We start from the raw sequence: 12,861 nt of genomic DNA, 5'->3' as shown, positions 1-12,861 counted from the left end.
GAGCAGATTTATGCTTATAGTAAATCAAAAAAAATAATATACATTCTTTATTAACTTTGATTGCAATGTAGTCCAAAGCTTTCAGTAACATCTCCCCTTTTCCCCACCATCAATAACATGCTCATTTTACACCTGTTCTGCCATATGCACTAAAAGTCTGGGACTCATGACTCAAGTCCATGCTTATAGTAAAATTGATCGGAAAGTACAGAGAGTTGCCACGTACTCCTTCTCCCCGCCACCTGCACCCTGCTCTTGGTTTCCCCTGTCATTTACATCTGGCGTTATTGTGGTCCATGAGTTACAATTGAAAATTATTAACTAAAGCCCATAGCTTGCATTCGGGTCAACTCTTTGTGTTGTACTGTTGACAAACGTAAAATGACGTGTGTCCATCATTACTGCCACATACAAAATAGTCTCACTGTCCTAAAATTGCCTTTTTCTTCCACCTATTCCTCTTTCCTTCACTCCCCTGGAATCCTGGCGACCTTTGTACTGTCTCCATACTTTTGCCTTTTCCAGGATATTGTCCACTTGGAACTATAGAGAAGGTAGCCTTTTCAGATTGGCTTTTTTCATGTAGCAATGCGCTTTTTAGGTTCCTAAATGTCTCTTTGTGGCTTGATCGCTCATTTCTCTTTATTAGTGAATAGTATTGCATTCTATGGATGTACCACCGTTTACCCATTCACCTGTTGCCAGGCATCCTTTGTTTTTTCAGCTTTAGTAAGATAAAAATCGTATATATCTAGGAGGTACGGTGAGATGATTTGACATAAATATACATGGTGAAATGACTACCACAGTCACACTAATTAACATATCCATCCCTTCACATGGTTACCCTTTTCTCGTGGTGAGAACACTTGATATCTATTCTCTCAGCAAACTTCAATTATACAATTCATTATTATTAACTGTGATCACCATGCTGTATGATTGCTTCCAAGTTTTAGCAATTATGAACATTTGTGTGCAGGTTTTTGCATGGACAAAAGTTTTCAGCAAGTTTGTGTAAATCTCAGGGAGCATGATGGCTGGATCATATGGTAAGAATATGAAACAGTCACCCTCTTGGTTGTTTGAAAATATCTTTATTTCACCTTCATCTTGAAGGATCTTTTTCCTGGTTATAGAGCTCTACATTGGCCGTTCTGTTCCTTCAGCACTTTGAATGTATCATTCTACATACTTCTGGCTTCCTTGACTATGTTCAAAGTCAATTGTCAGTCTCATCGCCCTCTTTTGAAGACCATGGCTTGATTTTCCCTGGTTGCTTTTGTGATGTTCTCCTTGTTCGCTTTTCAGCAGTTTGACTATACAAATTTAAGAGATGTTTACTTCAGAATTATCCTGCTTCGGCTCCTTAGTGTTTCTTGAGTCTCGAAGGGACATGTTATTTGTCAGTTTTGGAAGCACCATGGTCCCTATCTGTTCAACTGTGGCCTAGAAACTTTTCTCTCTGTCACGTCTTCATGGAACTCCAATTAAAATAGCAGGCCTATGTTAGCCTCTGCATCCACTATATCTCTTACTACCTATTCTGTATTTTCCATCCTTTTTTCTCTCTCTATTTTATCCTGTGTATTTTTACCTAGCACACTGATTCTCTCTCTACCATGTCTTACCTGTTGAGAATGTATCCGTTCATTTCTTGCTTTCAGATATTTTGCTTTTTATACGCTCCATTTATTTCTTGGTTTTGTTGAGACACAATTTACACTCAATAAACTATATTCATTTGAGTGTACACTTTGATGAGTTTTGACAAATTGGAACGTCTGTGTAACCACCACCAATATCAAGATAGAGAACATTTCCAGTGTCCCACAAAGTTCCCCATGTGCCTCTGCAGTCATTCTCCTCATCCCACTTCTAGCCCTGGGCAATCAACAACCTTCCTTGTCTCATTTTAGTTCTGACTTCTCAAGAATTGTGTATAAAATGAATCAGAAGGTATGCAGTATTCTGTTTCTGGTCTTCCACTTAATTCTTTTGATTTTCCTAGGCATTGTTTATGTTGGTGGTTTGTTCCTTTTGACCCTTTGTAGGAATATGCCACAGTTTGATAATCCAGTCACCAATTGATGGACATTTAGGATGTTTTCAGTTTGGAGACATTATGAATAAAGCTGCTACTAAGATCCATGTACAAGTTTGCTGTTGGCATGTGCTCTTATTTCTCTGGGTTCAATACCTAGGGTTGGAATGACTAGATTATGCGGTAGTCGTATGCGTACCTTGATAATAAGCTGCCAAACTTTTATGGAAGTACCTAATCTTTGTGCCCACACGTCTGAAATCTGTAGTGGCTCCACCTCACCAGCCCTTGCCATACTCAGCCATATGAATTGTATTCATTCTAGTAGTTGTGGTGTGCCATCTCATTTGGGTTTAAATTTTATTTCCCTGTTGACTAATGATTTTGAGCAACTTTATATGTGTTTACTTGCCTTTGATGTATCATATTTAGGGTAATGACTGTTCAAATATTTTGCCCATTTTAAAAACAAGTTATGGGTTCCCGTTATTGAGTTGTAAGAGATTTTTATATATTCAGATGTGCAAGTAAGTTCTGTATTACAAATGTGCTCTTTTCTTCTGTGACTGGATTTTATTTTCTTAACAGGATCTTCCAAGGAGCAAAATTTCTCATTTGCATTTAAAATTTTTTCTTTATAGTTTTCTGATTTTTTCTTTTACTGCTCATGCTTTTTGTGTTCTAAGAAGTCTTTGCCTAACTAACTAACATAGGTTTTTCATGAGCAAGTTTTATAATTTTCCCCTTTACATGTATGCATATTATCTATTTTGGCTTATATTTGTATGTCATTTGAAGTAATGTGAAAGTCACATTTTTCCATATGCATACTCAATGCTTCTTCAATATTTGTTGAAAGCGTATTTTGCCCCAATGGATTACATTAGCACCATTGTTGAAAAGCAATTGCCCTTATATGTGTACGTCTCTTTCTGGACTTTCTATTCATTTTCTATTTGTTTATACGTCTATCCTTTTTCTAGTACCACACTATCTTGATGACTGTACCTTTGTAGTAAGTTACAAAGTTAGGCAATGTGAGAATTCCAAATATGTGATTCTCTTTCTGTGTTGTTTGGGCTATTCCAATCCTTTGTATGTCAGTAGACGTTGTAGAAGTATCTTGTTGCTTTCTAGTCATTCGAAGTGCTGTGTATCAATAGATCAACCGTGGGACACTTTACTTCTTAACATATTTGAGCCTTAAAATCCAAACACACGGGGGCACATGGGGGGCTTCCCTGGTGGCGCAGTGGTTGAGAGTCCGCCTGCCGATGCAGGGGACACGGGTTCGTGCCCCGGTCCGGGAAGATCCCGCATGCCGCCAAGCGGCTCGGCTCGTGAGCCATGGCCGCTGAGCCTGCGCGTCCGGAGCCTGTGCTCCGCAACGGGAGAGGCCACAACAGTGAGAGTCCTGCGTACCGCAAAAAAAAAAAAAAAAACAAACAAACACATGATCCATCTCTCGTTTCATTTACTTGGTTGTGAATTTCTCTAGGCAATTCCTACTGTGTATCATTTTACAACTTCACTCACATTTTGTTAAATTCACCTGTAAGTCGTTCATGTTTTGCATGAATTATGAATGACATTTTTGTTTAAAATTCTAGTTGCTTGTTTTCACAATAGATAACTGTAACTGACTTTTGTTTACCAACCTCATATCCTGCAACCTTGCTTATCTCATCAGTAGTAGTTCTAGTAATTTTTTTAAAAGATACTTAAAGATTGTCCATATAGATGGTTTATTTCATCTATGAATAAAGCCAATTTTACTCCTTCCTTTCCACTTTGTATACTTTAAAATCTTGCCTTAATGCCCTAGTGAGGACTGCCAGTCCAGTGCTGATCAGGAGTGGTGAGAGATCTTAAGAGGAAAGCTTTCACCTTTTAACTGTGAAGTATGTTTTAGGTGACCTTTATCAGGTTGAGGAGTCTCTCCTATTCCTGGTTTCCAGAGAACTTTTCATCTGAGTAGGTGTTACAGTCTGTTAAATGCTTTTTCCGAATTAGATTAGTATCCTCTTGCAGCTCTAACAAATTACCACATGCTTCAGTGGCTTAATACAACACAAGTTTGTTATCTTAGAGTTCTGGAGGGCAGAAATCTGAAATGGGTTTTACACGGCCAAAGTCAATGTGTCTACAGTGTTATGTTCCTCTGAGGCTACTAGGGAAGAATCTGTTCCTTGCCTTTCCTATGTTAGAGGCCACCTCTACTCCTTGGTTCCTGTCCCTTTCTCCATGTCCAAAGGCAGCAGCATAGCATCTTCCAACCTCTCTCTTCTCTGACCTCTGCTTCTGACATCACATGTCCTACTCTTCACTCTCGTTTTCCTGCCACCTCCTTATACATAAGGACCTTTGTGATTCCATTGGCCCACCCAGATCATCCAGGATAATCTCCACATCTCAAGATCCTCAACTTCATCACATCTGCAAAGTATTTTCTGCCAGGTAAGGTAACATACTCACAGGCTACAGAGATTAATACGTAGATACATTTGGGTGCCATTGTTCTGCCTAGGATGTGCATCATTTGAGGTGATGGTATGGCTCTCTTTTGTAGTCTATTAATATGATTAACTTCATGTATTGATTTCCAAATGTTCAAGAGAACTTATATCTTGAGAGTAACCCTATTTGGTCATAAAAATTTTCTTTTATGTATTGTTGCGTTCGATTTGCTAGCCTTTTGTTACCAATTTTTGTGTCTATGTTCTTGAGGGATATTGGTTTGCAGCTATATTTTCTTGCAATGTCTTGGTCTGGTTTTGGTATAAGGATAGTTTTGTATAAAGACAATAGCTTCAGAGAGTGAATTGGGAAGTACTCCTTCCTCTTTCTCTTTCTGGCAGAATTGTGCAAATTTGGTACTATTTCTTCCTGAAATATTCTGTAGAACACACCAGTGAGGCCAAAACTGTGCCTGCGGTTTCCTTTGTGGGAAGATTTTTAGCCAAAAATTCTATTTCTTTAAGAGATATAAGGCTACTCGAGTATTCGCTATTTTCTTGAGTGTGTTTTGATAGGCTGTGTCTTTCTACCAATTTGCTCATTTTTTCTATGTTGTCAATTTTTAAAATAAGGTTTTTCATATTATTCCCTTATTGTCGCTTTAGCATTTTTTGCACTCTAAAGTCATATCTCCTCTATTACTCCTGATACTGGCCACTTGTGTCTTAGCTATCAATACTTTTTTTCTTGATTAGTCTACACTGAGTTTATAAATTGTATAAATCTTTGGAGTGAACCAGCTATTGACTTCATTGTATTTTCTCTATTATTTCTTTGGTTTCCATTTCATTGATCTCTTTATTGTTTCCTTCTTTCTACTTCCTCTCGGTTTAATTTTTACTTCTTTTGGTAGCATCTTAGTTTTGTAGTTCATTGATGTTAGCCCTTTCTTCTTTCCGAATATAATCATGCAAAGTGAGAATTTCACTCTAAGCAATGCTTTAGCTTAATCACACAAAAGTTGATATGTTGTGTTTACATTTCCCTTTAGTTCAACGTACTTTCAAATTTCCCTAGTGCCTCTTCTTTGACCGTGTGTTATTGTGAAATCCTTGTTAAATTTCAAAGTTTGGGGATTCTCTAGAAATATTCTTGCTATGGATTTCTTGTTTTATTCCATTGGGCCCAGAGGACATTCTCTACATGACTTCAATCCTTCTTCATTGATGCAATATTGTTTTGTAACGCCAAGAGAGGCTCTTTCTTGCTGCATGTCCCATGTGCCTTTGAAGAGGATGTGTATTCCACTGCTATTGAGGGGGAATGTACTATAATTAGGTCTAATTAGTTGATAGTGTTGTTAAAGTTCTCTTTATCATTATTGGCCTTCTGTCTATTTATTATACCAGAATCTCAGAAAAAATGTTTGAAATTTCCAACTATTAAATACATTTGTCCATCTATATCTCTTTTAAGTTCAGTCAGTTTTCCCTCTATGTAATTTATTTTATTTATTTATTTTTTTTGCGGTACACGGGGCTCTCACTGTTGTGGCCTCTCCCGTTGCGGAGCACAGGCTCCAGACCCGCAGGCTCAGCGGCCATGGCTCACGGGCCCAGCCACTCCGCGGCATGTGGGATCCTCCCGGACCGGGGCACGAACCCGTGTCCCCTGCATTGGCAGGCGGACTCTCAACCACTGCTCCACCAGGGAAGCCCCCTCTATGTAATTTAACCTTCAATTATCCAGTGCATTGAGAACTGTTGTGCTTTCCTGAGTAATTAGTCCATTTTTTTCATTATTAAATATGCTTGTTTATCACTGATCCTAAAATCCATCTTATCTGTTATTATACCTTCTCTTTTTTCTTACAATTCATCTTCACATGGCATATCTTTTTCATTGAACCTATCTCTGTCTCTATATTAGAGGGAGTTCCTATGTAACATCATACTATGGAATCCTACACCTATTCTATCTAGAAATCTCAGTGTTTTATTTGTAGGGTTTAGAATATTTACATTTAGTTTAAGTAGAAATAGTATTGGCTTTAAATCCACCATCTTATTTCAAGCAGATTTCTTTCTTTCCTTCTTTTCTTTTTTTCTTTCCTTTCTTTCTTTCTTTCTTTCTTTCTTTCTTTCTTTCTTTCTTTCTTTCTTTCTTTCTTTCTTTCTTTCTTTCTTTCTTTCTTTCTTTCTTTCTTTCTTTCTTTCTTTCTTTCTTTCTTTCTTTCCTTCTCTCTATCTATAGTTCTTTCTTCCTTCCTTCCTTCCTTCCATCTTCCTTTCCTTCCTCCCTTTCTTTCCTTAATTTCTTGATTTGCTTTTTTTTTTTTTTTTTTGCGGTACGCGGGCCTCTCACTGTTGTGGCCTCTCCCGTTGCGGAGCACAGGCTCCGGACGCGCAGGCTCAGTGGCCATGGCTCACGGGCCCAGCCGCTCGCGGCATGTGGGATCTTCCCGGACTGGGGCACGAACCCGTGTCCCCTGCATCGGCAGGCGGACTCTCAACCACTGCGCCACCAGGGAAGCCCTGCTTTTTCATTTTTTCTTTCACCCCATTCCCTTGCCATCTTATGTATTGCTGATGTAGTTTTCAGTATTCCATTTTAATCTACATATTTATTACTTATTCCTTTTGTTTTATATTTAAGTGGTTCCTGTAGAAGAGTATACTATACATATTTAAATTTATTTATTTATTTATTTAAACATCTTTATTGGAGTATGATTGCTTTACAATGGTGTGTTAGTTTCTGCTTTATAACAGAGTGAATCAGCTATACATATACACATATCCCCATATCTTCTCCTCCTTGCGACTCCCTCCCACCCTCCCTATCCCACCCCTCTAGGTGGTCACAAAGCACCGAGCTGATCTCCCTGTGCTATGTGGCTGCTTCCCACTAGCTATCTATTTTACATTTGGTAGTATATATAAGTCCATGCCACTCTCTCACTTCGGGCATTTCATCTTCAAAGAATAAGATTCCTTACACACATGTATGCCTTTATTTTTATAATCCCATTTATTTGCTTTTGTTTCCATACAGTTTATTTATACATATATTATATCCCCGATAATGCATTGTTATTTGTCTTGAAAACATTCAGTTAACTCTTAAAGAAAGGAATCTTCTAGAAACCCTTCCCCTCCCCCCCCACATATTTAACCATTTCTATAGGTATTTGTTCCTTTGTGTTGATCTGGGCATAAATTTGGCATGGTTTTCATTCATCCTAAAGAAATGCATTCAGTATTTTCTATTGTACAGGCCACTGGTGGACAATTCTAATACTTTTTGTTTGTTTGTTTGTTTGACTGAAAAAGGCTATTGCGTCATTATTTATTTTATTTTATTTTTAAATTAATGTTCAGTGACATAGACTTCTTCTGGACATCCCCTTCTAGGAGTTTCAACACTTACTTGTATAGCTTCTTGTAACCACCATCACAATCAGTATTCAGAACATTTCTGCAACCCCCAAGAAGTTCCCAGTGCTATCCATTTGTAGTCATGCTCTACCTCCATGCCTAACCACGGCACCACCAATTTGCTCTCAGTCACACTAGTTTTGTCTTTTCAAGACCATGCTACAAATGGAGCCATTTAAAAAGTAACCTGAGACTGGCTTCTATCACTAAGCATAATGTTACTGAGTTTCATCCACGTTGTTGACTGTATCAGTAGTTCGTTCCTTTCTACCACTGAATAGTATTCAATTGTATGGGAATAATGCACTTTGTTGAAGGACATTTGGGTTGTTGCATGGTTTTGTTGATTATGAACAGATCTGTTGTAATAAACGCTCGTGTACAGGTTTTTGTGTGAACTCACGTTTAACCTGCTCTAGGGGAAATACTTCAGGGGTGAAGCTGTTGGTCACGTGGCTAAGTGTAAGTTTAACTTCATGAGAAGCAGTAAAACTCTTTCCATAGTGGCTGTGCCACTCTGCATTCCCATCAGTAACCTGTGGTAAATCCAGTTGCTGCCCATCCTTAACATCCTTTGGTATTGTCAGGTGTTTTTTCCTTGGTTTGTTTCTTTGCTTGCTTCTTTCTTTCTTGTTTTGTTTTGGGTTTTGTTACGTTTTAGCATTTTTAAATAGGAAGACAGGTATTTCACCTTAGTTTTAATTTGCATTTGCCTGAGAGCTAGGGAAGTTGAACATCTGTTCATGTGCTCAGTTGCCACCTATATATTCTTTTTATTGAAGTTGCCTCTTCAGATATTTATTCCACTATTTTCTTTCCGTTGAGTTTTGACAGTTCTTTATATATCCTGGATACAAGACCTTTGTTGGATATGTAATTTTTAAATACATTCTCCCAGCCTGGGATTTGTTTTTTCAAACCCTTAACAATGCCTTTCACAGAGGAAAAGAGTTTTTGGGTGTCATACCTGAAACATCCTTGCCAAACTCCAGGTTGAAGATTTTGTGTTATTTCCTTCTAAAAGTTTTACAGTTTCATGTTCCTGGTTTATATCTAAGATTCATTTTTAGTGGGTTTTAGGATAAGGTGTGAGGTTCTTTTTCTTTTAGATGGACGTCCAGTTGCTCCCACACATATGCTGAAAAGCCAATCCTTTCTTCATTCAATTGCTTTTGCACCTTGGTCCAGAACGAATTGGCCATATTTTGTGAAACTAGTTCTGGAATCTTCCCTCCAATTTATTTAATTGTGTGTCTGTTGCTTCACCATCGTCACACTGACTTTTGTTTACTGTAGTTTTATAAGTTTTAAATGAGATAATGTGACTCCAATTTTATGCTTCTTGTCACAGTTGTTTTGGCTATTTTAGTTTCTTTTACTTTTTGTACAGGCTTTAGAATCAGCTTGTTTATACCTACAAAATGAAAACGTGCTGCTGGGATTTTTATTGGAATTGCATTAAACCTATAGATAAATTTAGGGGGAACTGACATCTTTACTACGGTCAATATTCCAATCCATGATCGTGGTATGTTCTTCCGTTTATTTAGGTCTTCTTTTATTTCTTTCCTCAGTGTTTTGCAGTTTACAGAATGCAAATACTATGTGTCATTTGTTAGATTCACAACTAAGAATCGCCCTCATTTGTGAGTGGTACGTGGTGTTCCTCTCTTAAGTTTCATTTCTCCCAACACTGTTTTACTAGTATCTAGAAATATGATTGATTTTGTGCTGTAATCTTGTATCTCGCACTCTGGGTAAATTCACCTACCAGTTCTAGGAGATTTTGGTGTATTTGTGTGATTTCAACAGAGACAATCAGCTTGCGAATTGGAACAATTTTAATTTAGTCTACTGATTTGTGCCACAGCATGGATGAATTTCCAAAGCACTGAAGCAGAGGGAAAAAAAGGCAGACACAAAAGGTTACATATTGCATATTTATGTGTATAACAGGCTCTCGTAAACAGCATTCTAACCTGTAAGCAATATAGAGAGGAGATCAGTGGTTGCCTAAGGCTGGATGTGGATGGTAGGGATTCACTGGGATGGGGCACAAGGGAACTTTATTAGGTGATGGGAAATGTTCTCTTTCTTGACTGAGGTGGTGGTTACATGGATGGTAGCATTTGTCAAAGTCCATGGAACTGTACACTTAAATGGATACATTTTTGGTGGCCAGTGAAACCCCAGTACAACTGATAAAGAGAAACCTTGACTATTAGTTTCATTTGGAGGAGCTCAGTTTGCAAATGAGCGAACACCCAAAACGTGGACCTCTGATAAGGAAAATATTCAAGGCTTTAGCAGTCATTGCAGTGTTCTCCTTGTGGGCAGCAAGCAGGGGAGTCTCGCCAGCCTCTGCAGGCCTCCGAAACCCGCCCACACACAGAAGGACAAAGCATGCTTCTGACAAGTATGTGAAACTACAGCTGAGGTTGGACATCGGGAACGCCCTTCTGCATTGATTCTTGCCCTTGCCCTTGTCCCTCCTGCCTCCGAACCTTGTGCCTGGGGCCCTTCCCCCCACGCCCCCCCCCACCCTGTTGGGAAAGGAAGCAAGAGGAGGAGATTTGTGAGGGTGGCCTGATCCCAGGGCTCATCCTCTGTGTCCTGATTCTGGGTGCTGGGACCCCTCAGTGTCCTAGAGAGCTTCAGAGACAAGCTTAAAGATAATTTGTAGCTGCTGCCTTCCCGAAAGGCCCATGATTATCTGGCTTTCAGCTCTCTCAGATTCCTGGCTAAAAGCAGTGCGCTGCTCATAGTGAAGCTACATCTTCCCACGTCTTCCCTCCCTGCTTTCAGAAGGCTCACTTTCGCCTAGACCTGATCTCTGATGCCTCCTCTGTCCAGGCTGCCTGAAGTAGCCACATGCTCTAATCCCTCCTGTTTTCCGGAGGCCTCCTGCAAATGAAGACTTCTATGGACAGTGTAGGGGAGTTCATTTGCTTCACACCCTCATCATCAACTCTTAGTATCCAGTCTTCATAGTTTTCTTCTTTCATGTGGTCATTGGGTGTGTGCACCCCATTTCACTTCTTGAACTTTGTAACCCGTGGGTAGGTCACCCGTTTCAAAATATATTGCATGTATTTGCTGAACCCCATACTAGGGCAGCTGGCCTGGAAAGGGACTGTTGTGTCACCCTCAGGTGTGCGAGTCCATTTCTGATGAGGATGCTGAAGCGTTGGCCTCTCCAGGACACAGGAGTGAGGATGTGTCAGGAGGCTGGGTGGGCAGTGGCAGGCCTTAAAAGCCCACGATGAACCTCAGGGGCAGGGAGGCCGTGAAGGGTGGGGTGCTGGCTCAGTGAAGGGAGATGGGGAGCTGTATGGGTTGCCCGGGTGGTCAGGAGGGTGGGTGTCTGCAGAGAGGGGTGAGAGTTGGGGGTGTCACCCCACGACACTGTGAGTCCCTCGAAGGCAGTGGCAGCAGACTGCAGTGGGCAGAGCACACATTTGGCCTCAAAGCGTCCTGGGCTCGAGTCCCAGCACTGCCCCCTTCCTGGCTGTGGGACGTGGGGCAAGTGTCCTCCCTCTCCGAGCCTCAGTGTCCTCATCCATGGAATGGGCCTGATCATCACCTCCCATCAGGGCTGTCTGGTGAATGACGTCAAGGCCATACGAGTAGTGGCATGCAAATATTCAGAACGACTTTATACATAATCGTCAGTAACTGGAAACAAGTGAATCGGTGAGTGCTTGTCCATCAACAAGTGTCCCAGGAGTCAGAGGGCACAGGCCTGGGCTGGGGAGAAAGCTGCGGGAGCTGCCAAGGTGCACGCACACCTCAGCCACGGCCCTGGCGCATAGTAGGGCCTCAGAAAACAGTTGCTGAGACCTGTTGTGGGCCCTTGTGGTGGGGGAGTCCGTGGAAGGGCTGAGGTTGGGGCCGGGAGGGAGGCCTGCCTTGGTCTCATGTTTGCCCCGTGGGTGAGGAGGTCGGCCGCCTTCGAGGTGACCATCCTCAGAGATTCAGGCCCCTTCCAGGTGCAGGTTTCTGGGGGACCCTGTGTCTTTCCGCGATCCCCAGTGCCCTCCTTCCTCCCTCCCCGCCCTGCTCTCAGCACTGCTCCCTGCAGAATGTGGGGGAGCAGGGCCCAGGTGAAGACAACCATGGGGAAGGGGGTGGAAGGGGAGAGTGCTGCAAGCCTGGAGGCCTGGGGAGGTGGTACCTTCCCCAGCACCCTGTCTCTGAGGGCTGCTCTCTCCTCCTTTCTAGATGAGCTGCCTTATCTCAGGTGTCCTCTGAACACAGTGCTCCAGCTCATCCCTGTGGCTTGTGGCGAGTGCCCCACCCTTGTCCATGACAAGGCAGGTGCGTACTGCGTGCACAGCAGGGTCCTGGGAGGTCCCAGGGCAAGGGAACCAGAAACATTCCGGTGTCATTCATCATGCCAGGGCTGGGTTCCCAAATCCTGGGCCGTCGACCGGGAAACCTGCACCTGGAAGGGGCCTGAATCTCTGTCGGAATCACAGAGTGTCCACAAGGCCAGGCATCAAGCCCACAGCCAGGGAGGCAGAAATCAAAGCAGCAACAAATAAGGCAGAAACCCGCGTGAAGCCTGTCTTTAGGGGACGGGGGTCCATACAGAGCCTGCTTCCTGGGGGTGCGGCCCGGGCCGTCCCTCAGCAGGTCTGCACTAGGGGTGCAGTGCTCTGCTGCTGCTCTCTTGCGATCGTTAATACATTTTGAGCCAGGTGACCAGAGTTTCTGTCTTCCACTGGCTCTGGCAAATGATGTAGCTGGGTCTGGGTCAGGATCCGGGTCTGGCTGAGGGAGCGGGACCACTTCTTGGGGCAAAGAGGCAAGCGGGGGGTGGGGGGGGCTGGGCGGGCTGGGGTCCTTACACTACTCTCTCCTTCCTCTTAACCTGGAGCCTTGTCCTCCAAGCTGTGGACGTCACTGGGGGACCCAGAAAAG

The sequence above is a fragment of the Grampus griseus genome (genome assembly GCF_964374135.1).
Source record: "Grampus griseus genome assembly, chromosome: X".
In the NCBI taxonomy this organism is placed as follows: Eukaryota; Metazoa; Chordata; class Mammalia; order Artiodactyla; family Delphinidae; genus Grampus; species Grampus griseus.
This window is presented reverse-complemented; position numbering follows the sequence as displayed.